We start from the raw sequence: 13,682 nt of genomic DNA, 5'->3' as shown, positions 1-13,682 counted from the left end.
ACTTTACCTTTGGTATCTTCATCCAAGTCATTGGTATAAGGTGTAGAAAATCGAGGTCCCAACACTGAACCCTGTGGCACACCACTCGTTGCATCTTGACAACCAGAAAAATGTACATTTCCTTTGAGTCAGCTAATCTTGTGTCCATATCAATATGTTACTTCTTACATTATGCATTTTGATTTTTCACAATAACATTTGATGCGGCACCTTGTTAAATGCTTTCTGGAAATCTAAGTATTATTTCATTGGTTCCCCTTTATGCTCAGCTCATGTTACTTCTTCAAATAACTCCAGGAAACTGGTCAAACATGATTTTTCTTTCACAAAACTATGTTGGCTTTGTTTGATTACCTTAAGTTTTTCAGAGAGCCCTACTATAATATCTTTAATAATAGCTCCTAAGATTTTCCCTATGACAGATGTTCAACTAACTGGCCAATAGTTCCGTTCCTGTCTCTCTCTCCCTTTTTTGAATAAAGATATATCAAGATTTCCAAGTCTGCATATCACTTGGCCTTGAGTGCACAAGAGTTGAATTTGACCCACGTTGTCTCACCTATTTGTCATACTCATAGTTAATCAAGTTCAATAGACCTTGTAACCACAAAGCTCATTTTAATGAACTTGAAGTTCATGAGGTAAATACATTAGGTAACTGTGCATGACTCTATGCTTAGAACCCATTTCACCACTCTCTCCACCCTTTAAAGGTACCATGTTTATCCTATTTAAGTATTTATTGTAAGTCTTTGAACTAGTCAATTGAGAGAACCAGGTTCTGTCCAAGTGCAACACAGAGTCATAGCACAGAAATATATTAGAGTATAATGTTAAATTATTTTATATTAATATAATGTTTTATATTAATGCTAAAGGTACAGAGAGCTAGGTAATATTAGAGATCTGGAAGAATATAAGGCTAACAGGAAGGAGCTTAAGAAGGAAATTAGGAGAGCCAGGAGGGGACATGAGAAGGCCTTGGTGAGCAGGATTAAGGAAAACCCCAAGGCATTCCACAAGTATGTGAAGAGCAAGAGGATAAGATGTGAAAGAATAGGGCGTATCAAGTGCAGCAGTGGGAAAGTGTGTATGGATCTGGAAGAAATAGTAGAGGTACTTAATGAATACTTTACGTCAGTATTTACTACGGAAAAAGATCTGGGTGATTGTAGTGAGGACTTGCAGCAGGCTGAAAAGCTTGAGCATGTAGATATTAGGAAAGGGGAGGTGCTGAAACTTTTGGAAAGCATCAAGTTGGATAAGTCACCGGGACCGGATGAGATGTATTTCAGGCTGCTGTGGGAGGTGAGGGAGGAGATTGCAGAGCCTCTGACGATGAACTTTGCATCATCAATGGAGATGGGAGAGGTTCCAAAAGATTGGAGGGTTGCGGATGTTGTTGCCTTATTCAAGAAAGAGAGTAGAGATAGCCCAGGAAATTATAGACCAGTGAGTCTTACCTCTGTGGTTGGTAAGCTAATGGAAAAGATCCTGAGAGGCAGGATTTATGAACATTTGGAGAGGTATAATATGATTAGGAGTAGTCAGCATGGCTTTGTCAAGGGTAGGTCCTGCCTTACGAACCTGATTGAATTTTTTGAGGATGTGGCTAAACACATCGATGAAAGGAGAGCAGTAGATGTAGTGTATATGGATTTCAGCAAGGCATTTGATAAGGTACCCCATGCAAAGCTTATTGAGAAAGTAAGGAGGCATGGGATCCAAGGGGACATTGCAATGTGAATCCAGAACTGGCTGGCCCACAGAAGGCAAAGAGTGGTTGTTGAAGGGTTGTATTCTGCATAGAGGTCGGTGACCAGTGGTGTACCTCAGGGATCTGTTCTGGGACCCTTACTCTTTGTGATTTTTATAAACGACCTGGATGAGGAAGTGGAGGGATGGGTTTGTAAGTTTGTGGATGACACAAAGGTTGGATGTGTTGTGGATAGTATAGAGGGCTGTCAGAGGTTACAGCGGGACATAGATAGGATGTAAAGTTGGGCTGAGAAGTGGCAGATGCAGTTCAACCCAGATAAGTGTGAAGTGGTTTATTTTGGTAGGTCAAATATGATGACAGAGTATGGTATTAATGGTAGGACTCTTGGCAGTGTGGAGGATCAGAGGGATCTTAGGGTCCAAGTCCATAGGACGCTCAAAGCAGCTGCACAGGTTGACTCTGTGGTTAAGAAAGCATATGGTGTATTGTCCTTCGTCAATCGTGGAATTGAATTTAGGAGCCGAGAGGTATTGTTGCAGCTATATAGGACCCTGGTCAGACCCCACTTGGAGTACTGTGCTCAGTTCACTGCAGGAAGGGCGTGGAAGCCATAGAAAGGGTGCAGAGGAGATTTACAAGGATGCTGCCTGGATGGCGGAGCATGCCTTATGAAAGCAGGTTGAGGGAACTCGGCCTTTTCTCCTTGGAGCGATGGAGGATGAGGGGGGACCTGATAGAAGTATGTAAGATGGCGATCGGCATTGATCGGGTAGATAGTCAGAGGCTTTTCCCCAGGGCTGAAATGGTTGCCACAAGAGCACAAAGGTTTAAGGTGCTGGGGAGCAGGTATAGAGGAGATGTTAGGGGTAAGTTTTTTACTCAAAGAATGGTGAGTGCTTGGAAGGGGCTACCGGAAACGGTGGTGGAAGTGGATATAATAGGATCTTTTAAGAGACTTTTGGATAGGTACATAGAGCTGAGAAAAATACAGGGCTAGTAATTTCTAAGGTAGGGACATGTTTGGCGCAGCTTTGTGGGCCGAAGGGCCTGAATTGTGCTGTAGGTTTTCTATGTTTCTTAAATTGATAAAATTATATTTAAATTATAAATATAAAATGATCTTATTTCTGTTGGGCATTTGTTGGTGGATCCACAGGAAAAGCAAAGTATTAAGAAATAAAGGAGGCAGAGGAAGGAAGAAAGGGATTCAGAATCAACATTCAAACTATTATAAAATATTTACAATGTTCAGAGAAACAATAACATTAAAGATCACTTATGATACCTATCAGAGAAGGACACAAACTTTTACACTGATTTTGACGAAGAGCTTAACTCCAGGCAGACTTTCTTTTGGGGCTTTTGTGATTCACTTTAATGATCATGTGTAATACTTGAGTCAAGAGTATGCTGTTTCTTCTATGTGTCTGAACGTGTCCATGTCAGAAAAAAAAACTATTAAATACTTTGAAATATCAGCAAGTAGGCAAGCCAAGAATGGTGCAGTAGACATAGTATTTTGCCTTTTTAAAAGACCACGGATTGTACTTTCTGGTAAACTCATGACTCAAGACACTTAGTCTTTGCATTGGGGGAATGTTTGAAGAGGAGTAACAAGCTGTCTATGAAACAGAAAGCCAAAATAAATGGCTGAAGGGAGTCTTTCAGAATGGCCAAAGGTTTGAAATTTTCTTGCAGTGTCACTCTCATTATAAATGGTTTGCATCAATTTGAATGCAGAAATTCTAAGCATAATTTCAAAGTTTGCAGATTGTCCCAACTTGGGTGTGGTGGCGTGGGAACAATGACAAAGTATGTCAGTAGATAGATATTATGATAGTATGATAGATATTAACAAAATTGTAGAATGGGTGTGTAATTGGCAATCAACCTCAAATAGGGAAGTGTGAGTTACCCACAATCACTCACTCAATTGTCAGTCCAGCCTCAGATCCCTGATCCAAGCAATGACTGCTGGCCCCCTATTCCACTCTCACCACCCCACACCCCCAAATTCAGCCTTGATTCTGGGTGGCAGACTTATTTTTGAAGATGTGCCACACCCTTTCAATAGTGCCTGAGGCCAATTAATACACCTACAGGCGTGTACCAGAATTTCCATACTGTTTCAACAAAGTGACATTTTCTGTCCAAGCTTCCTGGAAATTTTGATGCTTTCAACAGTCTTTGCTTTCTCTGCAACACTTCTTTTATCCCTTGTTGTCCCTCAGACTTATTTTCTTTTTGAACATAAAATAGTACAGCACAGGAACAGGCCCTTTAGCCCATGATGTTGTGCCAAACTAACTAAACCAGTAATTAAATACCTAGCTAAACTAATCCCTTCTGCCTACATAAGGTCCATATTCCTCCATTCTCTACACATTCATGTGCCGATCCAAGAGCCTCTTAAACGCCTCCATCATATTTGCCTCCACTACCACCCCTGGCAGCGTATTCCAGGCACCCACCACCCTCTGTTCAAAAACTTGCCCCACATCTCCTTTGAACTTAACCCCTCTCATCTTAAGTACATGCTCTCAAGTATTAGACATTTCAACCCTGGGAAAAAGATACTGGCTGCTTACTCTGTCTATGCCACTTGGGATTTTCTCAGGTTTTGTCCTCATTGTTGACTCAGGCATTCCTTTGATGCTTCCTTGTCCCTCACAACTTCCAGAATTCCTTCCCACTTTGCCAATGACTTCCTTTTCTCCATGCTCTTCTCAAAACATTCAAGCTTTCCCCCTTATTGGTCAGGTGAAAGTGTATTTAGTTGGGCCAGACAATGGTCAACATGTAAATTCTTCAGCTGGAATGGTAGGTCAGAATCAGTATCTCTAGATCAATGCTCAAGAACTCTGAGTGGCTGTCCAGTTTTACATAAAGTGCACCAAAGGCACCTTGGTAAACTTGCTTGTCAGCTTAATGTTTACAGAATGCTGAAGATTATGGGTTATCAATTATCTTGTGAAACTCATTCAATGTCAATACTGCCATTATACTTCAACAGTTCTGTTTATTCCCTCTCTTCGCCTTGTTCAGCTGAACACATGCTGAGAAGCAGGATTAACCCTGTCAATGAAACAATTGTCAACTATTATGGGTTTTCTTCTTCTAGTTCTAAACTTCAATTCCAATTATTTTTGTGTTTTCTATGTTTGTTCCAAGTTTCAAAATGCTGAAGAATTCTTGTTATACTTCAAGGTTCCTGTACTAACTAGTTGCTGCCACATATTGATGCACTTATAGTCTGTTGCCTTTGAATCAGGCAAGAGAGGAAGAATGCTCATAGGGGATATGGAGCAGGACAAATTGTTAGATCAGGGAGGAGGCAAGGTGGAGATTTATTGCAGGGGATCACATGCACCCTAATTATTTGTCTGTCCTTCGTAATGGACTGACATTTACAAATTGCTGCAACCTCCTCCCTAGCCTCAGAGCAGGGAATGGACTGCAATTCCGGGAACAGTGACAATGAACGTGATTGATCATGGCCGCTTCTAGGCTGATATTGTTGAGAATAGCAACATCTTGCAGATTAACATTCACAGCTGCATCAGGGAGATTGCAGAGACTGTCTTTTCAAGAAGTAATTTCTTTTCTATTCCTTCTTACAAGAGACAATGGATTCAAGTTGTTGCAACATTTGTAATGCTCCCCATGATGTAGGATGGCAGCGATTTCATACCACATACATATATCAAGGTGTCATGTACCAGAGCTAAAAAGCTTTCCTCTTTCTCAACGTACAGCTGATACGAGACCAAAGGTGTGAATATCATGCAGGTTAACTCTCAGAGTGATGAATTATGCAGGCTTTGGCCAGCATCTAGTGCTTCTAACAGAAGTATTTCCTGTATCTGCTGCTAAAGTGACAAATGGCAGCATATCTCTCTATGTTCCATCATTGGGCTCCATATGATCTTCTACTTCTAAGGCAGTCCCTTTGGGAGGAGGATGATTTGCTTCCACTCCAGTTCTGGTGGGGGAGAGGGGGTTCTGAGGTAGTTGACGAGACTAATGTGAGACCTGCAGACTCTGCCACAAGTGGGGTAAGAGGTACTTGATGGGATGAATGGGTGGTTGGGAAGATGTGTGCTCACTCTGCTGTTTGCATGCTTCCTTTCCAAAGATCAATGGGCCAAATGGCCTAATTCTGCTCCTGTATCTTATGGTCTTCTGGATTTCAGGTCTCCTTGTTGCTCCTATGTTTTGAGTCATTGCAGGCCAGCAAGTCCCAAGAGGTGGTGAGCATGTTACTTATTTTTCCAGAAGTCTTTGAGAACATCATCAAAGCATTTTCTCTGTCCTCCTGGTACTCTCTGCCCACGTGGAACTCCGAGTATTGGCATATTTTGGTAGTCTGGTGTCAGGCATGCAGATGATGTGGCTGGGGCACTGGAGCTGGTTGAGTGTGATCAGTGGCACGATGCTGGGGGTCTATGCCCAGGAAAGGATACTGACATTGGTTCATCTAACTTACCAAAGAATTTTGCTGAGACAGTACTGATGGTATTTCTCCAGCGGTTGAAGTGCTTAAGTTTGGTTGTCTGTATCTCCAAAGAATACAGGAGGTTGAGAATCACAGCTGTTCAGTAGACTGGGAGCTTGGCTCTAAGTTTGAGGTGTTAGCCTTTAAGTACACTTTTGCTCAGTCAACCAAAGTCTGTGTTGGTGTATTGGAAGCAGCATTGAATTTCTTCATCACTGTTTGCCTTCACTTAAAGTTTGCTCCTGAGATATGGAAAAAGATCCATGTTTCCTAGAGATTTGTCATGGATCTTAATCATTGGCAGTAGGGTTATACAATGGGGTAAGTTGATGAAAGACATCATCCAGATGTTTAGTTTAAGGAGCATCCTTCCATAAGCTTCATTGAAAATACTAACAATGACTTGGAGATCAGCCACTAAGGTGCACATTGTACAAATATTGTCTGTGTTCTGCAAACCTAATATTTGACATTGAAGTGATTTTGGATCCAGACTCGATGCATAAAAGGATGATCTCCTTTCCATTTGTGCAGCAGAAGCCTATTGGAGTTAATGTGCAGTATTGCACAAGGAAGATTAAGAAGAGCATTGGAATGATGGCACGATCTTGTTTGACCCCATCTATTTTGCATTGGGATTGGGTCTGTTGTGGACAGTTTGTAGACGGATAGTATCACAGTTTGCCCGTCATCATGTAGCAGGGGTAGAATGGATACAGCCAAATTTAGGAAGGATTTTCCATAGTCCTCCTTGGTCAATAAGTTATAGGTTTTTGGGAGATCCAAGGAGGCCCCATTTTTCTCTGGATGGTCCTGCTCACCAAAGTGTTTGCAATGGGCAGGATCTGCATTCTCTCTGATTTAGGGGAAACCCTAGTCCACAAGCAATCAAAATAAAGGAGGAACATCTGGGAAGGTATAGAGCACCAGTTTCTATGACGTACTGGGAGCAGGGGTGGTATAAGTGGATGGAGTGCACAGCTTCCCAGACACATCTATCCACTCTGGGAGGAGCTCTTCAAATGCTGAGGGAGATGGTTAAGGAGATCTGTGTGATGACATTCCAAGTGGCTGATAACAGAGAGACACCTCCAGGCTTATATATTTGGTCCCTTGATATAATAGAAACATTTAAAAACCATTGAAGTCAATCACAGACCTCTATAGAAGCTAAAACCCTGTCCCCAGCTTTACCTTCTGTCAAGGCCAGCCTGCTTACCAAATGTGGGGTGTCTGCACTACATCACCTGAGCCCTGCTGGTATTGAGATCTCATCAGTGAGGTTGACCCTCCATATCTAGGCATAGTACTTCCAGGTGGGTGACTGGGTCGAGGGAGCTCTGGCCCAATATGTTGGCAGCTGTCATGATGCCTTCATTCTGCAGTTCACTGTGACAGCTATACTCTGACCATAAGTGCAAATTCAGAATCAGAATCAGGTTCATTATCACTGGTATATGTCATGAAATTTGTTGTTTTGTGGCAGCAGTACAGTGCAAGACATAATTCCTGGTGTCTATTGCCTGATAGAGGATACCCACCTACAATGTAGCAGAGGACACTGGCTCACAACTATCACACACAGGTATTGGATATGTAGAACGCGTACAATCTACATTTCCATATATCCTTTGACATAGGAGGACATTTCGCTATTGAGTCAATGCCATTCCTCTTCCCTACTAATTTTCTTGTTCTCAACTACACATCCATCAATTCTAGGGGCAATTTACAGAGTCTAATTAACCCAAAATCAGAGCGACTCTGCTGCAGTAATTATGATGGAGCAAGGACAATGCTGCCAATAGCTTTAAGCTCAGGATTTAACCTGCAGTGCATAGCAGGTCTCAAGACTCATAGTGGAAGGTAGCATATTGTACAAGCCTGCCGTCACGATGGAGCTGCCCTTCCATCAGCTATTAATTGAGAAGCTGAGGAGAAGAAGGGGGAGAAGGAGAACATGGGAGCTGAGAGAGGAGCTAGAGGATGAGGAACAGCAATTAAAGCAACTCCGTTCTCCTCTGGCTGGACACGAAAGAACCAAGTCAAAGGCAGTGTCCCACGTCTTTCCTCTGTCATTCTTTGCTATTAATGTAAGAGGTGGAGTAATGTTAATTGTGTGAACATAGAACAACCCCTTTGGCCCATGATGTCTGTACAGACCATGATACCAACTTAAACTAATCCCATCTACCTGCACATGGTCCATTTCCCTCCATTCCCTGCCTGTTTATGTGCTTTGCTAAATGCCTCTTAAATATTGCTATCTTATTTGCTTCCACCACCTCCCCTGGCTGTGCGTTCCAAGCGCTCACCACTCTCTGTGTAAAATACTTGCATGTCTCCTTTAAACTGTCCCCCTCTCACCTTAAAACTACACCCTCTACTATTTGACATTTCCACCCTGGGAAAAAGATTCTGACTATCCACCCTTTCTACGTCCCTTTTATACACTTCTACCAGGCTGCCTCTCAGCCTTTGATGCTCCAGAGCTCGTCCAACCTCTCCTTATAACTAATATTCTCTAATCCAGGCAACATCCTTGTGAAAAACACCTGTCGGCAGGGTCTTGATGAAGGGTCTCGACCCTAAACATCGACAATTCCTTTCGCGTCTCCCCTCCTCGCCCGCCCCCCCCCCCCCCCCCCCCCCACAAAGCCTCCACAGATCCTGCTCAACCCGCTGAGTTCCTCCAGCAGTTTGTTTTTGGTTCCAGATTCTAGTATCTGCAGTCTCTTGTGTCGACATCCTGGTGAACCTCTTCTGTACTCTCTCCAAAGCCTCCGCATCCTTTCTGTAATGCAGAAACCAGAAACGCACACATTGAAGACAATGTAAAATATGTATATGTTAGCAAATTTATAGATGGTAAAGAATGCTGGGAAGCAGTTGATGGACTGGTGCTGTTTTGAGTAGTAGCTGAAGCTAGAGGCCCATTTCGTAAGATATAATGTTTGAAAGTTCACTTGAAATACCAATGTGAACTTCCATAAGACACAGGAGCAGAATTAGGCCATTCAGCCTATTGAGTCTGCTCTGCCATTCAATCATGGCTGATTTTTTTCAATCCTATTCACCCACCTTCTCCCGGAACACTTAACCCTTTACCAGTCAAGAACCTATCAATCTCTACCGTAAATACACCCAATGAATTGGCCTCCACAGCCCTCCGTGGCAATGAATTCCACAGATTCACCACTCATTGACTGAAGAAATTCCTCCTCATCTCAGTTTTAAGGTGGCGTCTCTTTATTCTGAGGCTGTGCCCTTGGATCCTTCACTCTCTAACTAATGGAAACGTCCTTTCCATATTCCAGGCCTTTCAGTATTCGGTAGGTTTCACTTCCTATGATACATCTATATATGGATCTCTACTGCTAGCTCCTCTCTTACATGCCCTTCACCCTGATTCTCCTACCACCCACCCACCAAATCTAGGGGTAACCAATTAAGCAAACAATTAACTTACCAAACAGCATGTCTTTGGGATGAGGGAGGAAACGGGAGTGCCAGAAGGAAAAACATGGAGAATATGTAAACTCCATACAGCAGCACCAGAGGTCAGGATCAAACTTGTGTCGCTGGATCTGTCAGGCAATGACACTCCCCAGTGCATCGCTGTACTGCAGAAAGAAACAAGCTAACATTTAAGGTTGATGTCCTATGAACCAAAAGATGCAGCAGCATCCATAATACAGGACATAGAGATGTGCACAGGTGCATTGTGATCCCTGTCACTAGTTTTTGGGGTTCCAGTAAAACTCCATTTGTCCAGCACACTTGGGACTTTGGTGGTGCTGGACAAGCAGATTTTCTGGACTATTGACTGTTGTTCTGTATTTCTGCAACACACTTTTAATTGACCATTTTTGTTTAAAGATGTTACACAGTAGAATAATTAGTATCCCAGTGAACCTGATAAGTTTAAAGGGAGCACAGAAAACAAGGTGAATTTTAAGTGTGGGAAACAAAACCCGGTGAGTTTAAAGAGATTGTAGGAACTGGGGCCCCCATGAGTGGATGGGAAGAGCGGCAAGCATCACCTGGTGGGCTAGACGCGTCAGGATTTCAGAATAGTCAGAGAGTAGATTATTGGTGTTTTACTGCATTTACTTCTCCACTCTGAAGGTTACATTCTTGTCTTGGGATTCAATTTATCTGATCATACTTTTGCTAATTTGGAGAATCTGATGATTACAGTGAATGCTTTCTATAATGAAATTTCTCAGTAGGAGTTGAGAGTGAATGAAAGAACTAAAGGTACTTGTTATGTTGCAATGATTTTGTTTATAAATGCATTTCCTACTATGATGTGGTAATAGATTTGATAATTAGATCTGCTAAATAATGAAGTGGTTATGTCTTATTTTCAAGAACATTTAATACTTCACCCATGTAAGCATTTACAGATGTTTATATCAGTAAGTACTGCTTGTGTTAATTACATTAACCATATATTTAAATATAAAATGAATTAGAATTATACACTTCAAATAACACACGACTCGAGAAATACGGGGTGGCTTCCTATTCTCTTTACCAAACGTGTCTCATCAGAGGACTGGGTGTGGCAGGTAGGGCTGGGTATTAAAATAGTGTTTGAAACAGTAATTTACAGATGAATTAAAAGATGTATTGCTGAAGATTGCTCTTAAGGCTCAAATGTGCACTCTTTCACAATTACATCACTAGTTCTTAGAGTATGTTCATTCCTCCTTCAAAATATACTGGTCTCTCCTGTATCAAACATGCCTTCTCATCTGAAGGTTTGGTCCGGGGATTTCACAGCAGGCGTCAGCTAACTTTTCCCTGCAGTTAGCAGGAAGGAAAGATTCCAAGTTACCGTAAACTGATACGCCCATCCATTTTTCCTTTTATTTTTTACACAATTCCAATTGTTGAATTCTAATTGGTTAATAAAATTGTTGGGAGTTTCACAGCATGTAAGTTACCACATTGTAGCATTGTTGCTTTAGTCACACTCAGTTAGATTATTTTTGGTGAATTTACTTTCAGTGTAAATTTCGAGGCATTGCTTTAATTTCCAGAGATTTGCATCTCTCCCCTGGCTGTCTTCGTTCATACAGTGGTACCATTAAAAACATAGGGAGGGGAGGGACAGAATGGACACAACAACAATTCATGGCACAATACCAGTGAAAGTAGATCACCTTTACAGGGCAGACTGATTGGACTAAGCTTATACTTTGTCTTCCAGCTCTTCTGTGGATTTTGGGAAGGAATTTAGCAGTTTGGAAAACAAGATAGAACTTTTGATAGTGTTGCACCAAATGGCGATGAAAGGTAGAAAGTCTGTAGAATATATTGAAATAATGCTTCCAATGTAACTGAAGATAAAACAAATTAAATTATTCCAGGTTGCACGCCCATCTTGACACATTGGACTACAGCCCCATCTAATGGTGGTGAAATGTAAAATACCCACTGAGAAAATACTGGTTTTACTGGCAAATACTTAAATGGTTTTCTCTCAGTGGGTGGGAGCAGCAGTATGTTGGAATTAAAATAGATGGAATTTTAAGTTTGCATTTCAAAACTGAGCCTCAATAACTAGTGGAGCCATGCAACAAAACTGCACAATTTTATATTACAGGGAAGTCTAGGCTGACATTTCCAATCATATCCAAGGGCAATTGTGATAATGCATTAGTTATAAATAACCTGACACAAGTTTAACAGTTGCTGGAAATTCAAAACTAAAAACATAAAATACTAGAAACAGTAAGCAGGTCAGGCAGCATCAGTGAAAAGAGAAACAGTTACAGGTTGAAAACCCCTGGTCAGAACTGGGAAAGAGAACTGGGGAAGAGTTCTCATAGCATTCAAGAAGGAGGTTCAATGAGCTCAGATAAACATGTTTCCATGAAGAAAATGTGTGGGTCTGCTAAATCTAGAGCCCCCTCCTGGACGATAGGTTGCATGGGAAAGATGGCAGACAGGGGAAAGCCCATGGCTGACACAGATTCCTAGAAATTGGACTCATGTTCTTTCTTTTAAATGAACAGTCTGCACATAGAAAGTGTTGCACCTGTTTTGCAGTGTTCATGCCCATTTACTGTTGAAGACTTGTTCACTGGGAAATTGGATTAAGCACTTTCTGTTACAATTTACCCTCACACAATTTCCTTGCTGTATTTTGCATCCACAATTATGTTATCAAAGTGTACATCATTTTATCTATCAAACAGGAATTGGATCAAAAGTTTGTGAACTAATTATAGCAGGCATAAGTTACAATGAAACAAAGTGCACATCCTTCTGAAATTAGTGAACCATGTATGAATTACATTCTCCCCTTCTGGACATAACTCTTATATGTTAAAAATAAATCATAGAATCATAGAAAGTACAGCACAATACAGGCCCTTTGGCCCACAATGTTGTGCCGACCTTTAAACCTCACCTAAGACTATCTAACCCCTTCCCCCCACATATCCCTCTATTTTAAATTCCTCCGTATGCCTATCTAGCAATCTCTTGAATTTGACCAATGTACCTGCCTCCACCACTGCCCCAACCACTCTCTGGGTAAAAAAACCTCCCTCTGATATCTCCCTTGAACTCCCCACCCATTACTTTAAAGCCATGCCCTCTTGTACTGAGCATTGGTGCCCTAGGAAAGAGGCGCTGGCTGTCTATCTATTCCTCTTAATATTTTGTATACCTCTATCATGCCTCTTCTCATCCTCCTTCTCTCCAAAGAGTAAAGCCCTAGCTCCCTTAGTCTCTCCTCATAATGCATACTCTCTAAACCAGGCAGCATCCTGGTAAATCTCCTCTGCACCCTTTTCAAAGCTTCTACATCCTTCCTATAATGAGGCAACCAGAACTGGACACAGTACTCCAAGTGTGGTCTAACCAGAGTTTTGTAGAGCTGCATCATTACCTTGCGGCTCTTAAACTCGATCCCACGACTTATGAATGCTAACATCCCATAAGCTTTCTTAACTACCCTATCCACCTGTGAGACAACTTTCAGGGATCTGTGGATATGGAGCCCCAAGATCCCTCTGCTTCTCCACACTACCCAGAATCCTGCCATTAACTTTGCCTTGGAGTTTGTCCTTCCAAAGTGTACCACCTCACACTTTTCCGGATTGAACTCCATCTGCCACTTCTCAGCCAAGCTCTGCATCCTATCAATGTCCCTCTGCAATCTTCGACAGTCCTCCACACTATCCATAACACCACCAACCTTTGTGTCATCTGAAAACTTGCCAACCCATGCTTCTACCCCCTCATCCAAGTCATTAATAAAAATCACGAAAAGTAGAGGTCCCAGAACCGATCCTTGTGGGACACCACTAGTCACAGCCCTCCAATCTGAATGCACTCCCTCCACCACAATCCTCTGCTTTCTACAGGCAAGCCAATTCTGAGTCCAAACTGCCAAGCCTTCCTGGATCCCATGCCCTCTGACCTTCTGAAGCCCACCATGTGGAACCT

Source organism: Pristis pectinata, chromosome 20 (genome assembly GCF_009764475.1).
Source record: "Pristis pectinata isolate sPriPec2 chromosome 20, sPriPec2.1.pri, whole genome shotgun sequence".
Lineage (NCBI taxonomy): Eukaryota > Metazoa > Chordata > Chondrichthyes > Rhinopristiformes > Pristidae > Pristis > Pristis pectinata.
This window is presented reverse-complemented; position numbering follows the sequence as displayed.